The sequence below is a fragment of the Mesocricetus auratus genome, unplaced genomic scaffold, assembly GCF_017639785.1.
Source record: "Mesocricetus auratus isolate SY011 unplaced genomic scaffold, BCM_Maur_2.0 Super-Scaffold_100691, whole genome shotgun sequence".
In the NCBI taxonomy this organism is placed as follows: domain Eukaryota; kingdom Metazoa; phylum Chordata; class Mammalia; order Rodentia; family Cricetidae; genus Mesocricetus; species Mesocricetus auratus.
This window is the reverse complement of record NW_024429267.1, coordinates 54,067,081-54,093,700: the sequence shown is the minus strand read 5'-3', so window position 1 is coordinate 54,093,700 and position 26,620 is coordinate 54,067,081. Positions and strand designations below refer to the sequence as shown.

Here is a 26,620-nt window from a genome sequence, read left to right as displayed (position 1 = left end):
GAAAATGGGATTAAATTTCAACAAAAGAGTGCTTAGCCAAGGCATTATCATAATTAACATAGAAATAGGCTGCAGTCCCCAGGGTGTCTTCCTCAGGCAGACTCTCTCCTTGGTAAAAGGTAGGAAGGTTTGGAAGGAAGCAAACTTTTCTTGTTATCTCAGGAGTCCTTCTTCTGGATGTGTTTTATGGAAAAATGTGATTTTTCTTACTAATATGTCACATATATACACATATGTACTAAATGCAAGCACACAAACACAGGGGCACACATTTCCATGTATAAGCATGCAAATACATCAACTCCTGCACACATATATGTACTAAATAAAATCTCATACTCAAATATATTTAATACACAAATGTGTAGTATATAAGCACATACTTATAAACACATGCCCATATGTAAACATGCACATAAAAAGTTGCACATACACATGTATATGTAATACATGAATATGTATTATATACACACATTCACACATGTGCATGCACACATAATGTATACATATGCATTACATATAAGCATATGCACACACATGTATATATAACACACATATATGCATACACACCTGCATGAAAACACACATACACATATGCTCATGTATAATCATGCCCATGAATAACACACATGCGCATGCATGAATATATGAATTATACATATATAAGCATGTACACATGCTCATATGTAAGTATACAGATGTATCCAAAAAACACTTATGCTCCTATGGAAAATGCACATTACATGATATACAGGCATACACACCATTGCAAGCACATATACACTCACAAATAAGTGTGTGTAGCATTCTAGGATTGAGAGGTCAGATCTATCTTCCCAGATTGAAATCAGCATAATTGTCTCCTAGGAATGTTAGATGCTATACCCAAGCCTCACCAACATGACTGCCTAAGCACTAAACAGGAACTAAACAAGGACAACAATTCAAGTGCTAAAATGGGGGTAGGGGTGCAGGGGAGGTCCATCAGGACTCAAACCTACACACAGAACTGCAGGTAACCAAAGGATTCTGAGAGTAGGAGAAATAGTCTTCCCCAGGAAAGAGCACACCTATTGGTTCTCCAAGACCAAATGGTCAGCCCTGAAAACATACGTATGAATAACACACAGACTGAGGAGTTTGCATTTAGGTATATATACATATAACCATGTAACAATAATTAATGGTAAAAGAAGCCATGAATTTGACAGAGGCAAGGAGGAGTACATGTGAGGGTTTGGAGGGAGGAAAGTAAAGGGGGAAATGATGTAACTGCAGTACAATTTGAATAAAGTAAAAGAAAGAAGTTTTGAAATTCAGGGTATCTATTGGACAATGTCCCAATACTGGAGGTTTTGATTTCTGCACATTGGAATTGTTGCCATAATTCAGTGAAGGACTGAAGTCCCCATCTTCAGGTTGTCATCTGATAGCTGGCCCAGCTTCCAGAGGCTTCCATATTTCTTGTTTGGTGTGACTTTCCCCCTCCTAAAAGCCAACAAGAGGAGTTAAGCCCTCCTCTAAGTGATCTCTGTCTTAGTCTTGATTATCTTGCACCCTCAAGGGCTCCTGTGATGAACCTAAGCCTGCCTGAATACTCTAGTGCAGTCTCAGCTCAGGCCTCAGTATCCTTGGCCATATAATCTGACATTTTTATAGGTTCTTGGAATTAGGGTCTGGATATCTTCAAGAGGACCGTTACTTATTAGCCATAGCTTAATCACATTCTTAGATCAGTTTATTTAGTAAGTATTAATGAATGCTTCATTAGAAATAAAGAATAGAGAGATAGATAAACCATGACCACAGTTACTTAGTGTCCCTCAGTGTAAAAACCAAGATTGTGTCTATAGGTAAATGTTGAATTCTTTGTCACCGTCGGTGTATCTGGCCAATGTGTGTGTGTGTGTGTGTGTGTGTGTGTGTGTGTGAGAGAGAGAGAGAGAGAGAGAGAGAGAGAGAGAGAGAGAGAGAGAGAACACATAGCAAGTGTTTATGTGTTTCCAATGCAAATCACAGGGTAAGGGTTCAAAAGTATTGTCAAATTCATACATTGTAAAAGATCTTGTCAACCAACTCATCTTCATGCCAGTGGTATTTTAGGTGCTTGGTAAACACAAGTAAATAACAAACAGAATCTATACTCAGCATAGCTTAGGTTTTCATGTGGCACTTTATATTCTAGGGAAGTGAACTATTTTTTATATTGCTGAATATATGAATGAAAAACACACTGATGACATATTACCAGGGATGTTGAGTGTCTTCACAGGGTGTTTGAATCTTACTTAATAGGCAATCAGCAGCCAGTGAAAGGTCTTAGGCACATGTGAATTATTAATATTTAGTTTTGTTAAGATTGTTTTTATTTTGTGTTATTTTTATTTTGTTTGTGACTGTGTGTGTCTGTGTCTGTCTATCTGTCTGTCTGCCATCTGTGTGGTGTGCCGTGCCTGCAGAGGCCAGAAGAGGGTATTGAGTTCAGTGGAGATGGAGTCACAAATGGTTTTGTGGAGCACAAATAATAAAAACCCAGAGATAAATATTGGGGCTAAAGCTGAAGATCAGAGAAGCAAAGTGGCCAGTCACCAGAGAACTGTCACCTCTACTAGTCACTGAAGGGGAGATCCACTGAGCCTCAGACTGCATCTCCAGACTGCACTGCTCCTCACCAAAACTCACACTGCTCTGTCCCAATACCTGTCTCTGGGCTTTTATTATCTGGTTCTACGGTTTTGAGTCTCTCAGTGCGAATGCTCAGAACTGAGCTGAAGAGTAGTAAGTGCTCTACCACTGTGTCATCTCTGTAGCCCCCAAATTTGATTTTATAAAAGCACTTGATGGCAGAGAGAATAGATTCAGCTAAAGTCCCAAGAGACGTCTCTAAGACTGGAGTCTGGGGACAGGAAATGGAGACTGTGGCTTGTCGTTTCAGACAGAGGTGGTTACAGGAATCATAAATGTGTGGTCTACTTGATTAAAAGTGATACCGATCACTCGCTTCATGAGAATATATTTTTAAAATAATTTGTACACATGATGTACACATGTAGTGTTGATGTGCTTGTGTTCCTGTGTTTGTGTGTGTGTTTCTGTGTGTGTGTAAATGTGGGTACCTGCTGGCAACACCAATGCATGGGACACTCGAAGGAAAACCCTTGACCATCAGGCCTCCCTTTTCACCTTGTTTGAGACAGAATCTCTTGTTATTCACTGCTGAAGAAGCCAGGCTATGTGGTCTTCAAACTTTTGGTGGTTCTCCCATCTCCTGTCTCCCATTTCTCCCCAGATATGCTGGAATTGTAGAAACATGCTACTATGTCTAGCATTGCATGATCTCTGGGAATCTGAATTCCCATCCTCACACTTACACAGCAAGTATTTTCTCCACTACCTGATCTCCCCAGCATGAGAAAGGTTTTTTTTCCTATTAACACTTTCAAACATGCACACAGAGACACCTCAGTGTATTGTTGCATGTCACTAACCAATGTCCTAACCAGTAAAGGACTATGCCTCCAACATGCAGTACCTCTCAGCTTATGATCAGGAGTTTAGAGCCATCAGAACCAAAGGTTGACATGGGGAATTTAGCAGCTGAGATGCAACCAGAAGCAAATCAGAGGTGACCTACATAAAGAAACTTAGTGCAAATGATTCCTCCTTTGGGGAATCTACTTTTGTTCTTTCTTGTTTGACTGGGGAAAGGAGGGGGAAAATCCTGTCTATAAAAATGCTGAGAGAGAAGCCAGGATGGAGAGTTGCTTAAAGGTATATTTGCATTGTGTGTGAGGGGATTTCTAATAGGTGTTGGCATTTCTACATTCTCTGTGGGCAGACTGCTTCCTCTCCTCTTTGTTTTGTTTTGTTGTGATGAGAGGGGTCTGACTTTGTAGCCCTGGCTGACCTCAAAGTCACAGCAATGTTGCTTCCTTAGTCCTCCACACACTGAGATCACAGTGTGCACCACCATGCCTGAGTATGATGCTTTCTCTGGTGGACTTGCAATCCTGGCCCTTATATGTCATACAGGTAGGATGCCTGTGATCTCCAGAAAGCTCTAGAAGTCTGTTGGGTTTGTCAAGGGCTTAAAATTTTTGTCACGCTTAACATGGAAAGATATTTGAACCATAGAGAGGATGGACTCAGCTACCTTTTTTTTTTGTTTATTTCATTTATTTATTTTTGGAGAAAGGTCTTACTATGCAGTCCTGACTGGCCTGAAATTCACTATGTAGACCAGGCTGGCCTCAAAGTCAGAGATCTGCCTGCCTCTGTCCCACCCTCATCAGTGCTGGGTTTAAAAGTATGTAGCACCACACTTAGCACTAGTCATCTACCTTTGATTTTATATTTAGTGTCACAGAGAGACAGACAGACAGACAGACAGACACACACACACACACACACACACACCACAGAGTCTCAGATATCATTAGGATTCTACTATAGCAGTGAAAGCAGGGGTGAGAGCATCCAATGCACAAAATAGTCTTGTATCATCTTCTCAGCTTAATGAGATACTTGAACCGTCTCAGCTAGCTGATAGGAGTTTGAGTGTGTGAGCAATTGTAGTCTGTCCAGGTTAAGCTTATTGCTCGATAGGAAATGATAGGATTTCATTATTTTACAGATGAAGATATATGAACAACACTAGTCATGAAATAAAACACAGAAAAGCAATCCAGTTTTGGTTTTTATAATGATGAAGTCAAATAGATCACTTCAGTATCTCATATGAGCACAGAGATGCTCTGTGTTAAGAACCTCGTGCAAGGGTTTTTGGAAAGATAGCTCTTTAAACCTTCCCTCAGGAAGTAAAGATGGTTTCAACCTGAAAGGGGTTTGAAGAATTTCCAGATTCAAAGAGCTGCACACTCTTAGAATTAACTAGACCCAAAGCATTGTACTTTCCTGAAGGCCACCTGTTCTGTATCCTTGGGTGTGTGTGTGTGTGTGTGTGTGTGTGTGTGTGTGTGTATGAGTACAAACTTACACTGGCAAGTGCATATGGGTGTGGTTGCATGTGGATACCATAGGTTGACATTGGGTGTCTACCTTAGTCTCTCTCTACCTTATTTACCAAAACAGGGTTTCTCACTGACCCTGTAACTCTCTTCTTTGGTAGATTAGTTGACCAGTAATCCCTGGGCTCTATCTGTGTCCACCCAGTGCTGGGTTGCAGACGCACACTGCTCTACCTGGTTTTGCATGGGTTCTGGAGGTCAGAATACAGGTCCTGCTGATTAGTGGCAAGCCCTTTATCAATCTAGGTGCCTCTGCAGCCCCCTAATTTACATACTTTTATAGTGGTGCTGATTTTGATAGGCTTTCTGTAATTTCAAATACAGAATGAGGGCAATTCAGGATTCTCTCTGTCTTTGTTCTTCTTCTTGTCCTCTGTCCCTGTGACATTCTCTTGTTCTCTGCTGGGAAGTTTTATTTAAATATTCAGCATGTCTAACTTTGATTCCTTATGAGTCTCGGAACCTCTGGCCTTTTGTTTATTACGATAACGGGAATAACTGGAGATCCTTGAGGGGATATTCCTGTGTTCTGAAATTAAATACTTAATATTTTATAAATGTTTTATCTATTGCCTGATCACAGTGCTTCAAGGAAGATAATCAAAATAAGCAAAATCGAAGCCCTAAAATGCAGACAATTTCCTAAAATTGAAAATGGAGGAAATTGAAGTGTCAGGGTTGATTTTGTTTGCTGTGCCTGAAGCTTCTTGTTGTGGGTGCATTAATCATGAGGTTATAATATTCCCAACATGTTAGGAAAGTCATAAAAATAAATAAATTAAAAAATAAACAAGGCAGTTAGGCAAAGAAAAGCTGTAAGCTTTCACCACTTGAGAATTTTTAAGGCACAGTTCTTAAGAAAATGCAAGTGATTGAAGAAAATAAAAAGGTATCATATGAAAAACCCGAGGATTTTTAAGTGCCGATATATTTTAAATAACAAAAACAAACACTTATGTTAAACTATTTTATAGTCTCATGTCTAGATCAAGCAATTTGGAGCTATGTTGACTATAAACTGCTTTAGGGTGCATGGGTGTGAGCTTATGCCAACCTGCCACAGTGCACCTGTGGATATAAGAAGTCAGAGGTCAGAGGTCAGCATTAGATCAGGAATCTAGTGGGTTCTCTTCTACCACATAGGTCGTAGGGATCAAACTCACGTGATCAGGCCTAGCAGCAGACATCTTCACCCAGTGAGTCATCTTATAAGCCATTTTTGAGACAAACCTCACTCTGTATCACAGGCTGGAATGGAACTCACAGTGTAGCCCAGGCTGAGATATAAACATGTAAGTGAAATAAACTTTGCTTTTAGTCATGGTGATTATCTCAGCAATAGAAAGCAAACCAGGACTAAACATCTATGTTCTTTTTCCTTTCTCTTTCTTCTTTCTTTTCTCTCTGTCTTTTTTTTTCAAGACAGGGTTTCTCTGTAACAGCCCTGACTGTCCTAGAACTCAATTTGCACACCAGCCTGGTCTCAGACTCACCGAGTTCTGCCTCCCCAATGCTGGGATTAAAGGTGTGTGCCACCACTGCCTGGCTAATATTCATTTTCTTAATCTCTCTCTCTATTCCACTTTCCCTGTGTTTCCAGAGAGCTGTCCAGCTTATACAAAGTTCTTTAAGGCAGCATACATTGTGTTAGTGTTCTGTATAGTACCCACTCTCATACTATAAACAGAAAATGGGTATTTCTCTGATGAGTGGGTTAGAGACAGTGGCTAGAGCATGAAAAGCTATGCTTATGAAAGGCCAGTGCCACCATGTCACACATAGTGAGATCTGATTGATGTCATATAGTATTAACAAAATACCTTAGGGGAGACACAGTGTTACCCATGGACCAATTGCTAAGTTTACCTTGCCTGGATATCGAAGAAACAACCAGGCAAATCCATGCTGTGGACATTCAAATCATCTGTCAAAGTGTATAAAGTGTCTGTTGCAAAGGTTGAAAAATGTTTAAAAATATCAAAATCATAAAACCTCAAAGAATTTTATTTAAGATTGGGAAGACTCAAAGCCTGAAAGCCACCAACCTGAATGGTAGATTTTGTCATTATTGTTTTGATGTTTTAAGGGCCATGAGAAATGTCACTGAGTGACTATCCTATAGCATTATTGTCAATATTTTGGGGGAATGATTCTGTAGGAGAATGTCCCTGTTCACAGAAAAGATGTTATGAACCACCAAGAAGGCACAGGTCACGTGTACCTCCTCTTTTCCAATTTTTCAGCAAAAATGTATTTGCATATATCAGTACAGCAAAATTTTATTCAATGGATCTACATAAAGAAAAAATGTATCTATTTTAGTTTCATCCTTAAAAGCATGCCCAGAAAAATGTTTTCAAAATATTGTTAAATGAAGAATGTTGCTTTTATATTTTCTCATGACATCATTTCAAGTGAGCTACAGAAAACCATGGGATAAAAGCAATGATGGCAATTTATGGGCTATAAAACAATGTAAATGTAATAATTTGAGTAAAAGATAGTGTTGACTGTCAACCTGATGGAATCTGGACTTTCCTGGGAGACAAGTCTCCATGTTCACCTATGAAGAACTGTGTAAGTTATGTTAGACTCTGGGAATGCCCATGAGGGATTATCTCCAGTAGATTTATTGTCATAGAAAGACCCATTGTAGCCAGGCATGGTAGCCCATTCCTTTAATCCCAGCACTCAGGAGCCAGAGGCGGGAAGATTTCAGTGTTTGAGGCCAGCCTGGTCTATAGAGCAAGTTCCAGGACAGCCAGGGCTACACAGAGAGACCCTGGCTTCAAAAACCAAAACTTCAAAGACTGACCTTAAAGTGAGGCAGCACTATCACCATTCCTTGGTCTGGGGTCCTAGGCTGCTCAGAAGGCAGCAAGCGATTTGAACAGTAGCAGACATTAATCTGCATCCTCTCTTACTGACTGCGGATGCCATGTAACCAGCTACATCAAGCCGTCGTCTTCAGGACAACCCCCACCATGATGGACTAAAAGATATGTTGGTAATTCTGTCAGACTAAGACCCTGAAATCACTGGTCTATCTGTGAGATGGGAATAGAGATCAGTGAGCCAGTTTGTGGACCTGTAGCTCCTTCAAGCGGACTTAGGCCTAATGTTTTATTTTACCCTTCTGCCTGTATCCTCTAATATTTTCCCCTCCCCATCACTTCTCCTCCAGTCCCCCAAATCTCCTCCCTCTCTCCCATCCCATTCCTTCCAGCTATCCCTCCCTTGTTCCAACATGGCTTTACTTTCTTCCCCCAGGTTTTCAGAGACTCTGACCTATCAAATATCAGACATGAAAGGAAACACATGGCAGGAAGCATCATAGGTATCAGGCATGACAAGGGAAAATTCCTGTCCACAACTGAGCTTGTTTTCCCTTGAGGCTAGGCAATGCAGGATAGACACTAATTTCCTTTGGGTTGGGTTGCAGTCCCTGTAGGGCTGCTCAGCAAAGGAGGCATGTATCAGAGGGAACCTTCAAAGGGAACATTAATGTGTATTTTAAAGGTAATGGGTCAGACACATCCATCATAGGAGAAATGTAGTACAAAATAGTGAATTAAGTATTTATGCATTCTATTGAAGCTGCACGTAGATTCCAGAGGGGGGAAGCCCTAGAGAGATGGGTCTTCCCCTTTGTTCTGAGTCTGTTTTTTCAATTGTTCCGACACAGCTGTGGGCTTCTCAGTCCTTCTGAAGTTGATTAGATCAGAAAGCAGAGAGTGGCCTGCCCTGCATGCCCAATGACACCCAGAAACGGAATGGTTATTCCAGGCATGGAGTCTCTATCCTAATGGGTTTTGGTGTCGTGCAGACCTCCGAGTGATTCCCTAAATGGCAGAGTGGCTACGTTTGTATGGCCTTTGTATCACAAAGAGTGTGGCACTGTGCACAGTGAATACACTTGCGCAGAGCCAGATGACTGAAGCTGAAGACAGCTGTAGGATTTATGGAATGTAGCTGTCCTTGTGGAGCTCAGAGAAAGCAGAGGCGGAGCCTGGAATTTTTTGGTCAGGTTTGGATTTTGTGAGGCAGGGTCTCAGGTAGTCCAGGCTTGCCTGGAACTCCCTACATAGCAGAGGATGATGTTGAACTCTTGGCCTTCCGGCTTCCAGCTCCCATGTCCTGTGATCACAGACATGTCACCACACCCAGCTCTGGTTTGCTAGTTTGAATAGAACAGAGAACTTAAAGGAAATAGAAGGTTTGCTTTTGAGGACTTTATACTTGTTGAAGGTGTGATCATTTTAAGCACATGGAGTGAGCAGCTGAGTCTAAGCCCAGTTTTTTTTTTGAAGTCAGAAAACTTAAAATGATGATGGTAATGATGATGATGATGATGATGATGAAACGAGAGAGATGGCTTTGAGGTTAAGAGAACTGGCTACTTTTCCAGAGCTCCTGGGTTCAGTTCCCAACAGTCACACAGTGGTTTATAACCAATCATAACACTAACACTAGGGCCTCCCCTGACCCCTAAGAGCACCAGGCAAACATGTGGTACACATACATACATGCAGGCAAACACTCAATATTATACATACAATTAAATAAAATTTCAAAGCACTGATAATGGGGCTTAGTTGGTAAGTGCCTCTTGCACAAGCATGACAATCCGAGTTCAATCCCCAGTACCTTTGTAGAAAGTCAGGCATGGAATCTCACTTTTTTGTAACCCTAGTGTTGTGAAGATGAGGTCAGGCAGATTTCTAGGACTTAACAGCCAACCAACCTGGCCTAATGTGTAAGCACTGGGTCCCAGGGAGAGACGTCTCAAAAAAGAGGTGGATGGCATCTGAGGAATGGTACTCCAAGCTGACCTCTGGCCTCCACACTCATGCGTGCACATGCTCACACCTGAGCACCTGCATCCATAGGGACACGCACATATCTGGATGGTGCATCTTAGCTGTGAGGAGCGGGAGTTTAGGGCTGAGAGTCCATAAATGTCTTCACTCCATACTGACATCTTTCATCAACACACATGCACACACACACACACACACACATACACATACACACGCACACACACACTAAGACTGGCTTAGTCAGTCTTTTCTATCCAAGGGGAGGAATCTCACTAAAGAAAATACCTACGTAAGATTGGGCTGTAGGCAGCCCTGTAGAGCATTTTCTTAATTAATGACTCATGTGGGAAGGCTGAATACCCATTGTGGGTAGTACCACCCTGGGTGGGGGTCCTCAGTTCTATAAGAAAGTAGGCAGAGAAAGCTACGAGGAGCAAGCCAGTACGCAGCATCCTCCATGGCCTCTGCATCAGCTCCTGCCTCCAGGTTCCTGTCCTGTTTGAGTTCCTTCCCTGATTTCCTTCAATGATGAATGGAAGCATATCTCAGCACACGTGAAATAAATACTTTGCTTTAAGTTACTTTCTGTCCTGGCATTTCATCACACCAATAGAAGCCCTAAAATATGCCACAAGAATTTCACAGTCATTACTGTTTTATGATTAAGGTTTATAAATTCCTCAGGCTGCAAAGGTCCATTCAGGCTAGCAGAAACTAACTTAAAGATTTTATCCAGTCTCTTCATCTCTGCAAACCTGGCTAAGCTTTAGCTATTTGGGTAAACAGAGTCACACCAGAAAGTGTAATACTATGTAAAGATACACTACAAAAGGATCAGGAAAACAGGGTTCCCAGCCTCTCTGTGGATTGTATTTGTGGTTTAAAGTTTTATTTTGATGCTAAAAGGAGCCTTTAATTAAATCTTCATTAACAGTACTATGGAATGGTCATGTTGACAGTTTTTTGTTTTTTTTTCCAGACAGGGTTTCTCTGTGTAGCTCTGGATATCATGGAACTCACTCTGTAGAACAAGCTGACCTCAAACTCAGAAATCCCCCTGCCTCTGCTTTCAAAGCACTGGGATTAAAGGTGTGACCCACCATGCCTGGCTGATGTTGGTAGTTTCTTTCCTGCAGCCCCCTGGCAAACATCTGGTGCTGATCACCCAGGACCCCTACCCAGGAGGTCCGGCCTCTCCTAACTGAACCATGCTGCTGATTTGTCTCTCTTAAAGTATGAATCATTTGCTTTTCCTGGCTCCTGCTGCCTACCATACTCTGCTCCAAATTTTAGAGTCTGCCTCTTCGGCAGCCTCTCTTCCATGGAGATCCTGATGACAGGAGTATTTATCAGGCACGGAAGGAGCCTGCCCTCAGGGATAGGCAGTAAGCAGGAAAGCTTAAGCTGGTGACTGACAGGCTTCCTTATCAATCACCAGAGCTAAAATTGTGTGAGGAGCACCAGCTGACCATTCCCGGTGACAAAATTCGACACTAGCACTGCATTCTATGCCCAGAGAGCAGAGATCTTGGGCAATATCATGATTCTCAGGGGCTTTAGTGGAAGTGAGGGGTGGGGTCACCCGTAGAATCATTTCATGTTCCCCAGTGATGCTGCTGCACAAAAACACAGCCATGGGCCCAGTGGCCTGCTGTCCCTCTGGAGAGTTCCCTTTGAAAGAGATTGTGCTGAACAAGGAGGCTGCCTGTGGTAGCTTTGTATTCAGATGAACCCCAGTCAGGACAACCTAAGAACAAATCCATCTGGGAAGGGGGCATGGGACACCTATATGCTCTACCTGTATATTGGTGAGCTAAGACCAAAATCTGTAGCCACCTGCTTAGGTTTTAATGAGAATCTATAAGTCAGTGGTTGAAAAATATAAACAGATATGCGTGTGGAGGTCAGAAGTTGATGTTGGGTGTCTTTGACAATTGTTCTCCATGATATTCTTGTGATTATTTATATGTGTGTGAGTGTGTGTATGCATGTGTCAGTGTGTGTTTGTGAATGCGCATGAGCCTGTTTGTATGAGTTTGTGAGTGTGCATGAGTATGTTTGTGAGTACCTGAGAATGAATATGTGTGTTATGTGAGTGAGTATGTAAGTGTGTGTGACTGTGTGGCTCAGTGTATGCGTGTGAGTGTGTGTGGTGTGTGTATATGTGTATTTATGTGAATGTGTGAGTTCGTATGAGTATGTAAGAGCATGTGTGTGTGAGAGACAGTGTTGTGTGCGTGCGTGCGTGTGTGTGTGTGTGTGTGTGTGTGTGTGTGTTTGTGTTTGTTGGCAAGGGAAGTTAGAGGACAATTTGCTGGCATCACTTGTGTCTGTCCCTCCCCCCCCATGTTGGTTCCAGAGATTGAACTCAGGTCATTAGACTTTGCAGCAAGTGACTTGGCCCACTGAGGGATTCACTACAGTATTATTGGGAACTGGGTCTCTTGCAGTTCGGGTTAGACCAGTTGGCTATCAAGGATCCAGGTTGTAACTCAGTGCCTGGGTCACATATATGGGTTTCTGGGTCAGTGTGACTCAGTGTTAAACATCTACATCCTGGTCCTCATGCTTGTATACTGTATTCCTGAGCCATCTCCACATCCCTCGGGGTATTCTATGTGGTTATACCCAGATTGTAATGTGAAAAGACTCATTTAGCAACTGGTGTGTAGCATAGGTTTTAATCTTTACAGAAAAGTCTTGGCTCTTCATTGACTGTCTTAAACTTCATTGTTGGAAATTGTGGATTATCCCTTCCTAAGAGAAATACAGAGGTTACATCACCGTCTTGGGTATCTTGCAATAAAGCTGAGCTTACAGAAACGCGTATCTCATCATAAGGGGTCCTTTCTTTTTTCTTCTTTCAATTGCTATGTGTCTGTAGGAATTATGGTCTGAATCAGGAAGCCAGGTGTAGATACATGATTCTAAGCTGACATAACTGTGGTGAAGTTGAGGAGGGGCCATCAAGAGGAATGATACCTCAGCTATTGACATTTCAAGGGTAGGCATTCTCTCACAAGTGTCGATTCTGAGAATTTGACATCGAATTTTCTTTATAGCTCTGAAAAGACCCTTCAATTTAGAAGGAAAGATAACGACTTAGAAAACACACTATTTTCCTCCCCCTCGGATGTTCACAGAGGGATGACACCTTGTACAAGTTTTATAGAGTAGGAAGGCATCCTGGCTGAGCAAGGTGATGTGTGAGCCCTTTTCATGTATCACAGGAACGATCAGACAGCCATGGAAGTGCCAGAGTGTATATGGCAGCTGCTAGGCTCATCTGTGAAAAACTGACAGAGCTTTTTTTTTTTTAACACGAAGAAAGGTTGTTTCAACACAGAGCAAGGTTGTTTCAGGTAAGAGATATGTCTAAAGTGCTGTAAAAAAAATGATGCTACTTCAGGGTTAGGGAGATGGCTCAGTAGGTAAAGTGCTTGCCACACAAGCATGAGGACCTGAGTTCAAATCCCAGAACCCACATAAATACTGAGTGTAGTAGCATGAGAATGTGATCCCGGTGTTCCTAGCAAAAGACACACGATGGAAACAGTGCGCTCTGTGGAAGCTCTTGGTTCAGCTAGGATGGCCTGTACAATGACAAATAACAGGCCACACCTCAATAGATGAGGACTCAAACCTGACGTCTGACCTTCAGATGGGAAACAGTGGCATGCCACAAGCATGTTCTTGCACCCGTGTGCACAGGCATACAAGCATGAAGCAAAATATTTCTGTATTTGGGGATAGTTAAAAGGGAATATGAGACAAACACTGAGTCTCTTCCAGGGCCGATTCAAAAGAAGGAGCCAGAAAGAGGAAGGATCGTGTGCACTGGATCCAGCCCTCCACAGCCACACTCTGGAGATTTGGTTTGGAGAAGTGAGCAGATAGAGGAGAGAGAGAGTGTATGCGTGCATCATTTCCTCCATTTGCAATATTGGATTGGGTCCGTTGTAAACTGTGCTAATTTATTTTTCATTGAACCACGGAGATTAATTAATCCTTTGTTTTGCTGGATTAATGAGAAATCAATATGCCAAAGGGAGAAAAGAGAGAGTGATTTCTACTCAAGGAACAAAGCGCCCAGGTAGCCAAGCCATTTTATCTCTCGTGTTTACAAAGCGTGTCACATCCCAGATAACATGCCTGCCATTTAGAAAGCTTTCCCTGCTTTTTCTTTTTAATCTTTAACTATAATCCCCCCAGTTGGTGTGTTTCAGGTGAATGCAGGCAACCGGGACAATGCAGTAAACTCACCAATGCAAGGGAAGTGGCTTCTGGTGGCTTCTACGTCCCCCTCAAATTTAAGTCAGTTTGTACGGTTGTTCACATTTTAATAGGGCAAGGCAGTCTACTCCACAACAATGAAGGTAAACCTGGCCACTGATTCTTTTTATTTATGTCATTATATCACATACACACACTCTCGTCATTTTCTCTCTCCACTGAAACCATTTGTCTTCCCGCAAGCCCCTTTTCTTGAATAAGCATGGGTGGGGGATTCTGCTAGAGCGTGGGCAACTTGCTAATAGCTCCACCGCCAAAGGAAATGACATGGCACCCTCAGCAGCCATCAGCTATCCACATTCCTTTAGTGATGGGCAGGGACTCATGCTCTCCCCCAGCCACTATGGAATGTTGAGAGCCCCTGTCTCCTGCAGGCCTTAGGTGGATAGCCACAGCCAAGGTAAGTTCACAAGCATGGTGGCTGTGTCATGTCCGGGAGTCATCTTTTCACAGAGATCCTCCCCCCTCCTCTGGCTCTTACATCCTTTCCACCCCGTTCTTATGTGATGCGCCTTCAGCCTTGGAGGAGGGGGTGACATGGACGCTGAAACTTTGCAGATCGCCTGCTTACTCTTGCCACCAAGCCAGTCCCAATCCAGTCACTCATCTGACCCGTTTGCCTATACAGGGCTGTTTTTCACTGTGTGACACTGTCTAATTTATCTCCTTACCTGTTTCCTAACCATCCTACACACCTACTTCCACTCCCAAATTTAGGAGTGGAGCTTCCCCGCCCCCCACCCAGGTTTTACACATTGTGTTAAAGGAGACTGATAGTGAACCTCCTATGTAGCTGCCAAACAGTAAATACTTGCTCACTGAGTCAATACGCTTGCAATGGTCTGGACTTGAGCTAAAGCAGATTTTCTGACACATACAGAGGGATAGGAATAGTTGGTGGAGAGAATTCAGAGCTCCTTCTGGTCCAAAACCTTAGTGAAATATACTGAGAATTGTAGTTTTATCTTCAGCACAGTGGCTGCACCCTAATATACTACTACTCTGGCCAGCAACGGGGATTCTACAGTTACTGGCCTGCTTCTCTGGCAGTGGCCCAACCTTTCAGGCAGTAGCCTGGTGAGAATTCTGTTCCTGCAGACACTGGTTCTGCTGCTGCTGCTAACAGGGTTTTAAATAGAACCCTATTGTTCCATTTATAAATAAAACTGGAGGCTCAAAGGCTGAAGTGGAACCCTGCTAGCTCAGAGAGGTTGAGTGGCACCTAGCTAACCTTCTCTCCTTGTTGGTGTGTCCCTAAAACCCATCCTTCCACTCCACAAAAGCAGAAAAAGAAAAGTGCCCCTCAACACCCCCAACTTCCGGAGTGTCTCTCTATCTCTTTCCAGTGCCCGCTGATGCACTATGAGTACTTTCTGTCAACTAGTTGCTAACTCAGCTTCCTGACCTCAGGTTAATTTCACTTAGTTAACACAAACGAAAAATCAGGGTTCACCGTGGTGGATTATCCCTCAACAGAGACTATCTATCCCAGGAGGTTAGGGACCAAGACAGTGGCTGCACATTTCCCTGGATCAGCAGCAGCCATCCTGCTGAAAGCTCTATGCTGATGGTGTGAGTGGGATGTGCAGCACGCATACAGGGAGGAGGAACAGCCCTTGTAAGTGCTGTGAAAGAGAACGATACCCATGGGTTTATATAATATATGAAGTGTATAATATATGATTGATACAATATTCCTATATAATACATGATGTATATACTATTCCTATATGGCTATACTTATAAAACACATAAACATACAAATAGATTGTATATATTTATATAATATCTAAATAATGTAATTGAATATTTGGTCCCTAATTAGCAGGACTCTCTGGGAAAGGATGAGGGTGTGTCACTGAGGGTGTGTCACTGAGGGTGGGCCTTCAGGTTTCAAAGCCTCACTCGCCCTCTGCCTCCAGTTTATAGATCAGATGCAGGGTCTCAGATACTGCTCAAGCACCATGTCTGCCTGATGCCATGCTCCCCACCATGATGGTCAGGGACCCAACCTCTGAAAACTGTAAGCAAGCCCCCAATTCAATACTCTCTCTTTTAAGTTGCCTTGGTCATGGTGTCTTATTATGGCAATACCATAGCAGCACTGGCAGTGCTCAGGGCCTCTTGCCAGCAGCACTTGGGAGATTAGTAGGTGCAGTAGACCTATTCTGTGCAGGGTGTAATGTTAGTGTTGTAGGATGTCATCTTTTTTGCTGCACATTGTTGTAATTAAGTTATATCATGCCACAGTGTCAGAACCAGCAAATGAGTCTGTCCATCAAATGCATAACACATCATTGTATTAATTATTTTTCTCACCACTGTGACCAAATGCCTGATGTTAGCACCTTAAGGAGAAACAGGTTTACTTTGCTCATGGTCCATCATGGCAGAAGATCATGGTGGCAGGTGTGTGAGGTGTCTGGTCACAATTGCATCCACACTCAGAAAGGAGAGAGAGAGGTGAATACTCACCTTCTCCTTTTTACTCAGTCCAAGACCCCAGTTCATGGGACACCTACAATCAGAGCAGATTTCCCCTCCCCAGTCAAACCTTCATAGAAACGCCCTTGCATATGATGCATCTCCTAAGTGACTTCAAGCCTTATCAAGTTGATAAAATTGTCACCATCATGAAATTGAAGTCTTCGAATAAGAATGAACATGTTCTCTTCATTTGCTTAAACCAGGCTAGTCCACTTTAGAATTAGATCAAATTCTATCTTTTAAGGTTTTGTCACATTGCTTGTTTTTGAAGATTTACTTTATTTTGTATTTGCATGCTAATGTGTGTGGGTGCTAGTAAGTGCAGTGACCTGTTCTGTGTAGTACAGAAGGGAGCTGGGTGTCCTGGAGCATGACTTACAGGCAATTACAAGCCGCCTAACATGGGTGCTGGGAACCACCCTCAGATCCTCTGCAATAGCAGTGTCTTAGGTAGGGTTTCTATTGCTGTGAAGGGACACCGTGACTACAGCAATGCTTGTTACTGAAAACATTTAGCTGGGTGGCTTACAGTTTCAGAGGTTTAGTCCCTTATCATCATGGTTGGAAATGGCCACATGCAGGCCGACATGGCTCTGGAGAAGGAGCTGACTTACAGGCAACAGGAAGTGAACTGTAACACTGGGGATAGCTTGAGCATAGGCGACATCACAGCCCACCCCCACAGTGACACAGTTCCTCCAACCAGGCCACACTACCTCCAACAAGGCCACACCTTCTAATAGTGCTACTCCCTTTGGGGGCCATTTTCTTCCAAATCACCACAAGCAGTACACACTCTTAATGTCTGAGCTCTCTCCAGCCCTAGACATTGCTATATTCATTTATTTACGTGACATGTGTCACGTCCCGCAGTGGCAGGCAATGGCAGCTATCCCTATCCCAAAGTCAGTTTATTAGAAGACATGGAATAGAAAAATCAAAAATTCTCTCACAGAAAAGCTCAGTTTGAGAGATTAAGGCGTAGGGGCCATGGAGGACTCTCTTTGGGGACCTGACTGTAGTGAGAACTAAGCATTAACTGTTTTCCATTCTGAGGTTACTCAAGACATCTGTTTACAGAAAATGAACGTTTGGTCTCCTTGAGTCAGAAGCAGGTGCCAAAAATACAAGTGAGGAAGAAAAACTGAAAAACACACAGGGACCATTTCCGAGGGGGAGATCGGTGTCATTTCAACAAGCAGACACAAAGGTGCTGGCGAGCAGAGCCATGCATGTCCTCTGTGGTAACTGAGAGGATCCACTCCACTTTTCGTAGTTTGTTTTCAAAGACATATACGGTAGTCACTCGTTGTAATCACATCCCCTTGAGCAATGATAAAAGAATAACCTTAGATTCAATCTCAATGTTGATTAAAGGACAATGCAGCCAGTACTTTAAAAAGAAATTTTAATTGATAGTGACAAGGTAAGAAAGTGGAAGGAAATTAATATTTGAGGAGAGCCAAGTACTATGCTAATTACAGCAGACTCTTGTTTAATATTCATGACCCATATAATACTGGATCAGGCAATGGATGTATGGAGGCCAGGGAATAACCTCAGGTGCCACCAGCAGTTTTGTGTTGAGACAAGTTCTCTCACTGGCCTGCAGATTGCCAAGTCGGCTATGATGGCTGGCCAGTGAGTCACAAGGATCCACCTATCTCTGTCCTCCCAGAATTGGAATTAGAATGTGACCCCTGCCCCACACCCAGCACTAACTTTACACAGTTTCTGGAGATCACAATATGACAAGTGCTTGACTAACTAAGCCATCTCATCGGATATTCTTAAATTCACTGTATCAATAGGGAAACAGTCATTTCTCTCAGAGTTGCATTTTTAATAAATTCTGAATCTAATGATGCGGTCCAAGAGTTGTGTTCCTGTCACTCAGTTTCAAAGAATGTGTGATCATTAATCTGTCTTGTTGATGGGATGGTGAAATTGCTGGCGATAATTGCTACATGACTCTGTTGGTCCATTCCATTGTCTTGAGTCCTTATAAAATAGAGACATCTCTTTGGCTACTGGTGTTTTAGTGTTATGAATATTGTTGGCGGGTAATTTGTTTTCTTGCCTTACTAAAAACTAGGCTATCGGTGGTTGTTTAAAATGAAGGTAGCCTTGCTCTTGAAAGCCTGTTTGCCTGGGGTTGTGTTTCCTAGGAGCTCATCTTGAGACAGGGATGAGATGACTGCAATGTAACAGTGTTTTACCATCAATACAAAGGAAATCACTTCAGAGAAGTGAGGGAAGGTGGGAGAGTCACGTAGCAAGATGCACTCCAGTTGAGGAGCAACACAGTCTTGATCCGCAGGGGACCGGAGCATGTTAGGTATTTCTACCTAGGCAGTAGAAAAGTGTTGGCTGAAACCCATCATCTAGAGGTGGGGTTGCTCTGAACCTTTGCCAGGTGACTCTTGCAGCAAGTGGCAGGTAGGAAGACACACTCAAGAAAAGAAATCTGGACCACTTGTGAACACAGTCTGCTTTTGACATTCAGGGTTTGCATGTCTGCCTACTGGATAGTCCACAGGAGATCAGATCCAATCCATGTTCCCTCTATCCTTGCAAGATAGGTGTCTATTGGTCAGGAAATATCTCTGTATCTCACAGCTGAGCCTGCTCATTCCTACCAAGATGATACACATCTTTGGATACAGGACAGACTGCATAGTCATTGGCTAGATTTCACCGTGCCTTAGTAAACATAATGGTGCAGAGGCCTTATCCTAGAACACATTGGAGACACAGCAGTGCTATCCAGCCATGTTTCCTCTGTTGATGAAAATCTCCAAGAGGAGATAACAAGATAGCACCCCTTTGGCTTGTGTTTTTAGTTTGTAAATCCAACCTAAACACCCATTTATCACTTTTACAGCTCAGGAAGCTTCTCTGTGTGTCTAATAACTGTTTTACTTTGGCTACTAACCTACAAATGAGCCCCAGGAATCAGTATACTTTTGTATAAGCATTACTTGAGTATGTTAGCATTAGGTGTCTTAGTTATGTTTCTATTGATATGATAAAATACCGTGACCAAAGCAACTTACAGAAGGCAGGGTTGAGTTGGGGCTTATGGTTTCAGAAGGTTAAATGGCCGTGGGCATCAAGCCAGATAAGCATGGCATCAAGCAGACATATGGATGGGGCTGGAAGCCAAGAGCTGAGGACTCAATTCTTGAAACACAAACAGGAAGTGGAGAGAGAAAATTGGGATTGGTGCATGGCTTTTGGAACCTCCAAGCCTATCATCAGTGGCGTAATTCCTTTAACAACCCCACATCTCCTAAACCTACCCAAAGAGGACTACTAACTGGGAAACCAAATGTTCAAATACCCACAAGTATAGGGGACATTTCAGTAAACTCACCATACCAAAGCGTGGGCTCTCAAGGGAAGTCAAGTAGTGCTTTCTGCTTCCTTCCACCTAAAAGTCAAGTGATGACATTGGCTTCATTTTTACCTGTTAAATCTTTGGTGTTCCCACTAACAACAGCTTCTTCCCTTGATCATTATACCCTCAATTTTTCTTCCTTGGGATATTATAATATTGAAATTTCTATCTGCTTGTGTAAGCAATGAGGTGATCTGTGAGAAATCAAGGGGCCCAAGTCCCTTTAATAGAAGTAAAAGATTTAAGATGTCAACTAGACGTCCAGGGAGTTTCCAAAGCCGGGAGATTCAGAAGCAGTCACCGAAATGGAGATAGAAATGGTCTTTGTCTTTACAGAGAGATCCTGTCAGCATTGATAGGGTCTAACTTACTTTGTAGACTGTATTCCTGCCTCTTACATTCTCTGGCTTCTTTAATGCCTGTGTCCAGCTCAATACTAAGTGTAAGAGGTGAGGAAATCCAAACACGCCTCTCTGCACTTGGAAGATTGTCCATTGAAGATACTTAGACACCTGGCTCACAGCATCTTGAACTTTAGGAAATTCCATTCCATCTCTGTATCTCCTTGATCTGGTCTCTACTTCTTGCAAGATCTGCTCCATTCTTGTATTGTTTCCAGAAACTGTTTCTAGAATCCTGTCCTTTAAATCAAATCATTCTATCTTTATTTTATTGGTTGTCTATTAAGGTTGCCATAGTTAGGCTACATAAAAATCTAAGGAAGGAAATAAAAAACTTTAAAAAAATACAAAAAGTCTAATTATAGCACCTTCCTTCCTTGTTGTGTTTTTCTCAGTCTCTGTGATGTGATTGATCACAGATTGTAGTTATATATGTGTATGACATTCCTTAGTAACTCAGGGGATTGATCCAGGACACCCCACAAATGCCAGTGTCTATAGATGCTCAAGTCATCATGAATGAATGCAAATCTTAGCTCCTAAATAAATGGTCTCCATGTATTCATGAATGGTTGCCAATCTCCCATAGTCAATGAGATATCCAGTGAGTCCCCAGGCAGTATCCCTCCCATTCTAATGAATGTACAGCTTATACATTCACAATTACCTGTTTCTATGTCTGTCTTTTCTCTGAGCCCAGCAGGACATCCCTGTAGCTCCTTAACTATGTGCCCTGAAAGTTTAGTGGGTCAGTTTACAGGTCATAGTGCTAACAAACATCTTCTAGAAACCAATAGAAACATGAAAAACATGTCTTGCAGAAGCTTTAGGAAATCTACATCAGAAAGGATTGCCTGGCCTGTGAGCTGTTTCTAGGTAACTGATTTGTTGAGGAGGGAGTGCTCTCATGAGAACATTGTCATTCATCCAGAAAGCCAACTGGAGTGAGAAGGCATTGGGCAGAGGAATCTCAAAATCTAGCTTCAGATTGCTCCTGGACAGTGCTCTGGGGCATGGGTTTGCCTGCTTCTAGGTAAAGTGGCTTTGAGGGAATGTGTGTGTGTGTGTGTGTGTGTGTGTGTGTGTGTGTGTGTGTGTTGAAACAGGTTCTTATGTACTCAGGTCTTCTTTGAAGTCATTATGAAATTAAGACAGACTGAATTCTGACATTCATGAGTCTATTTCTGAGTGATATAATTACAGGCATGCATACCATGCTCTGCAAAGGGGTTGGTGGTATATCTTCTATTTTGGGGGCCATCCCAGAAGTTGGGTAGACAGGTTGTTAATGGGGACCCACTTGTCTGTGGGAGAATATTACCTGCAGCTGTCACCTGAGTACTCTGTATGTATAAAAGGAGGCAATGATGCTTCTTTGTTGAGACCTAACTGTCTGCCTGTGTGTGCAAGGTTGGGCACTTCTAGGGGCTTCCCAGTAGTGTATTTATCCAGCGTTCAGCCAGAGCATAATGTCATCAAACAAGTCCAATCGGTGACCCAGGGAAACAATGCCATTTCTTCTTCTATGCAAGCTCACTGATGGAAGGACATGGGGCTGTTTTGTGCTTTCCTAAGAAGGAAGGGAAATGCTTCCCATAAAACTACAAACAGTGCTTTCTTGTCTTACATGATAAGACAAATTAGCTTTCAGACAGGTTTAACTATAGGAAACGATGTGCTTGAAATTTGGAAGTTCACAAATATTGATAGAATAGAAGTAGGATGTTTTAATGCTGTTAAAATTATATGTAACTATAAATTATTTCAACTTTTTGAAATTTATTCTTAAAATGAGTCACTTAAAATGACTCTTACTTTAAAATAGTGTATTTAAAATAATGTTTCCCTGCAAATATGTATGTGCACCATATGTGGCCCGGAAGACCAGGACAGGGAATCATATCCTCAGGAAATGGAATAACAGATGGTTTTGAAAAACTGTGTGGGTGCTGGGTATTGAGCCAAGGTCCTTTGAAAGAGCATTGGGTGCTTCTAACTGCCATCTCTTTAGCCTCACATCAGCAACTTTTAAAAAGATGTGGTCTCATTGTATGTCCCAGACAAGACTTGACTTGCCAACCTATTGTTTCAGCCTTCATAGTACTGGGAGTATAAGTGTGTACGGCCACACCCAGCTTCAGATGTGTTTTCAAATCAATCAGAGTAAATACCTCCCATGCAATACACACACATGTTTTGAAACTTGCATTTAATTTAGGACAGTTATTTATGATTTTCATAAATAATCAGTATGTGTTACATCTGAGAAAAGATTATTATTGCATTTATCGGTATCATTTTTCGCTACAATGATGTATATGTACACACACATACCACACACACACACACACACTAACTAGATCCTTACTTATATGCCCTTTCATTCATCCCTATAAAATATAAAAACAGAGCAAATACTGGATAATCTCTTTTAAATGTCAAAATAAATGGGGTCAACCACACATAACCTTGAAGGCCTCCCCTCTTCAACCCTTACTCTGTTGCTTTTCTGACATCTGTTCAAATACAGGGTGAGGGAGACAAGTCATTGGATAAAGTGTTTGCTGTGTAAGCATGAGGACAGGAGTTTGGATCCCCAGTATTCACATAAAGCTGAATTTGGTAGCATCTGTCTTCCCAGGCTCCCTACATGAGACAGGAATGTCCCCAGAATCACACAGCCCAGATAGCCTAGCATATAGGGAGTATCTTGAGAATCCACCTCAAACAAGGTAGATGGCTAGGACTTCTATCTTCTATCCTAGGTTGTCCTCTGTGGCACACAGACACCCACTTAGACACACACACACACACACAGATTTAAAATAATAATTGTTTTTAAAGTCAAAGCTGACACTATTGGTTCAATAAAAACAAGATTTTGTGTTGGTCCAATGACTCACTCTCCTAGAGATGAGTGTTTTCCTAATCCTCTAATATTACTTAAGCACAACAATATGAATTATATTAGTGCAAACATTATAAATATTAACAAATGTAACATTCTTAATGAACCCTCCCTGAGCAACAGCCGAATGAAATGAAACAGCCATACTTGCTATGCTTTAGTTTCATTGTTACTTAATTGAAATATGAGAGATTTCTTTATTTATTCTTTGTTAAAAAGTGCTTATTGCCCTAGCCAGCTAGTTTCTATTACCAAAATTAAAAATGATGTAAATTACACAAAGCTATCCTAAGAGGCCAGCATAAAAATGCTTGTCCCTACTGATAGCTTTGCTTGACTTGTCCTGAGACATAAAACCAGCAAGAGAGAAATTATTTTCTGGACATTTATTAAGGATTAAAGGTAGGTCTCAAATCTCTTTTGACGAGATTCACTTTCTCCTTGTGGCTAATGTGTGTTTTTTCCTTGGTTTTAAGTTGCTTATAAAGGCAACATTGCTGACTTGGTAAATAAAAGTAAGAATCTTGGAGAAAGGGAATCTCACTCATTCTTTTTCTCTTTGTTGGTTGGGCTTTCTGTGCCATTGATGATTATACAAATTAACAATTTTACAATGTTGCAGATTTCACCTGGTTAAGCCACCAGCACTTAAAAACAGATTGGTTTCAATTTCTTCAGAGCTCTATGCAGTGGTTTTCAGCCCTGTAAGGGCAAATTTTTAGATGCTTGCTTCGTGCTGGGATAGGAGGTTGGTAACCAGGGAAAAGTTTCCGTCAGGCAACCTTACCCTTAGACATATGCTTCAATTTCTTCCCTCTCCTGTCAGAGAAACAACATCTCCAAAGAAAGCCTTTTAAGAGAATGTGCGAGCATCTCTCTGCTGGGCCATTCTACTTGGCCCGCGATGGAATTGTATCACAGAAAAATGGAAAAGCTTCAGATGCTATGAAAGTGGGTCACCTCCCCTCCTACCACCCTGATTGATCAGAAACGACACCGGAATCCGTGGGAGTGGGAAAGACCCACGGAAACAGCAGCAGAGCTTAGAAATGCTTTATTGCCTTTTGACTCAGCCATGGTTTAAACAGATTGTTTTCATCTTTAGAGTTTCTTTAGTTGAAATACAAAAGAAATTTAGTTGACTTTCCAGGCTAACAATTAAGAGCAATCAAAAGAACACTGCTGTACTTTTCCTTGTTTACTTATCTTTGTGGTTGTAGCAGTAATTAGAACATATAGATAATTTATATTTAAAAATCATTTCTACTACATCTTCCACTTAATATTCTCTTGTTAGTACAGACTGTGTGTTAGGAAGTATTTCTGTTTTTTGCCATATATGTGTGCTGTGCGTGCATCTATTCCTGTTTGCATGTGTGTGGGCACGGATGTCAAGGTCAGTGGTTGATGTCGGACATGTTTGATTGACTCCCTTTTGTTTACAGAGGCAGGATCTCCCACCAAACCAAGAACTTGTCTCTGTAGCTAGTCTAGGTATCCAGCTTGCCCAGAGATCCTGTCTACCCTAGTGCACAGGGGATGCGAACTCTGGTCCACATACTTACGCTGCAACCATCTACTGAGCCATCTTCCCAGCCCCACTAAGCATTATTTTAGGAACTGAGCTGATAGAAGCAATTACAATGGGCTTCCCTGCCCTCTTGAAGCTGGTGGTCTCATAAGAAGAAATAGACGATGACCGCGACAATAATGATAAAAGGTAGAGGAGAGCACGGGCGGGCATGTACAGAGTAACGTAAAGCAAGTGCTTTGTGTCCCGCACGGCGTCAGGTTTGCTCCTCTGTGCGAGGCTCGCACACCTTGCAGCTGTGCATCGTGGCTGTGGAGAGGTAAACGGGAGGCTGTTGGGGAGAACAGGAGGATCACAGGGGCTTAAGGAATGGCTGGACAGACGGTTCCAGATATTCTACATGAAAAACTCGACTCTGATGGTATTTCATGGAATAATGTGGAGACTGAGGGAGGGGCTCTGCAAAGGGAGGACCGTGTTTGGCTCGTATAAGTGCTGGCTGAGGCAGCTAGGGTCGTGAGCAGGAGGCAGGGCTGGGTGGTGTTGGGAGATGAGGCGTGAAACGGGGCAGAGAAACTCAACACAGCAGCTTTGGGTTCATCCACTGGAGGACTGCAGACAAGTGGGAAAGTGCTAAGTCATCAGACGTGCTCCTCACATCTCTGTAGAGAACAGACTTTGGGGGATGGCTAGGCAGGCATCAACATCCGAAGACCTGTTAGGAGGGGTGCACGGGACTGTGGGTCAGACCAGAGTGGAAGCCCAGGTGGGTCATGCTGGACTTGGGATAGAAAGATTAAATATCTTTGCGTGTAATGCATAAACAAGGAAGAAGGAAAAATAAAATTCCAAGCTTTTGAGTATCCCTTTCATGGGCTACATCTGTCTACTGCTTTTTTCTTGGGTTTGCTTTTATGTTTAGTCGAAGTATTAGGGTTCCCTAGAGGAACAGAACCAATTTTATGAGATGTATAATAAAAAGTGGGGTTGTGTTGGTTTATGTGGTACAGGCTGGCTAGTCGAAGAATGACCAACTGCATGCTAGGGAGGCTGAGGACCCGGGAGCTGCTCAGTCCGGGGAGTTTGATACCTTCGAAGTCCCAAGCTGCCACTGAAAGCCTGAAAGATTACTAGAGAACCCTTGTTTTCCAGGCTGAGTAGAAGATGTTAAGTTCTGATGTTAGCAGATGCAACCCCACCCCATGGGAATGCTGTATTCGGGATCACTAGGAAGATAGCTCACAGAATATATATTTCATACACACACACACACACACACACACACACACACACACACACACACCTGAAACAGAGAGGTAGAAAAGAGAAGAGGGATGAAAGATGGAGAGGGGGGATATTTTATTAGAATAGTTTAAAGGCTACGTTTTGCTGTTCAATACTTCTTAGACTCCAAGCTTCACCGAAGAGTTTATCCTTTGAGCGATTAAGTTCCTTTGCCCTGGGCTGAGAGAACACCTGACTAGAAAGAAGAAACTCAAGAGAAGGAAGGTTTGTCTAGGATCATGATTTCATGGCACAGTCCGTCACTGTGGGAAAAGACATGATGGCTGTCATGGCTCTCAGCTGTGCATCGGGAAGATGGGGCTGCCTGCACACATCTGGACAGATCAGGCAACTGAGAAGGTCAAATGCCAGGCTCAGCTGGCTTTCTCCTTTTCTTCCTTTTTCTTATTTGGATGTGCACCAATTGAATCACCAGCATTCAGGGTAGATATTTGTTTCTTCATTAATC

At 42.4% G+C, this 26,620-nt stretch overlaps 1 protein-coding gene across 4 annotated transcripts in view; it reads left to right on the top strand.

Annotated features, from left to right (window-relative positions):
* The window catches only part of Rbms3 (RNA binding motif single stranded interacting protein 3), a 775,988-nt gene that overhangs the window by 91,360 nt on the left and 658,008 nt on the right, over positions 1 to 26,620 (top strand). The window contains exon 1 of one of the 4 annotated variants that reach the window (XM_040740066.1): positions 21,371 to 21,461. The exons of the other annotated variants lie outside the window; for them this stretch is intronic. The gene's annotated coding sequence lies outside the window, so the exon portion shown is untranslated. Of the gene's footprint in view, positions 1 to 21,370; positions 21,462 to 26,620 lie in introns of those variants that run through there. 4 annotated transcript variants of the gene reach the window in all.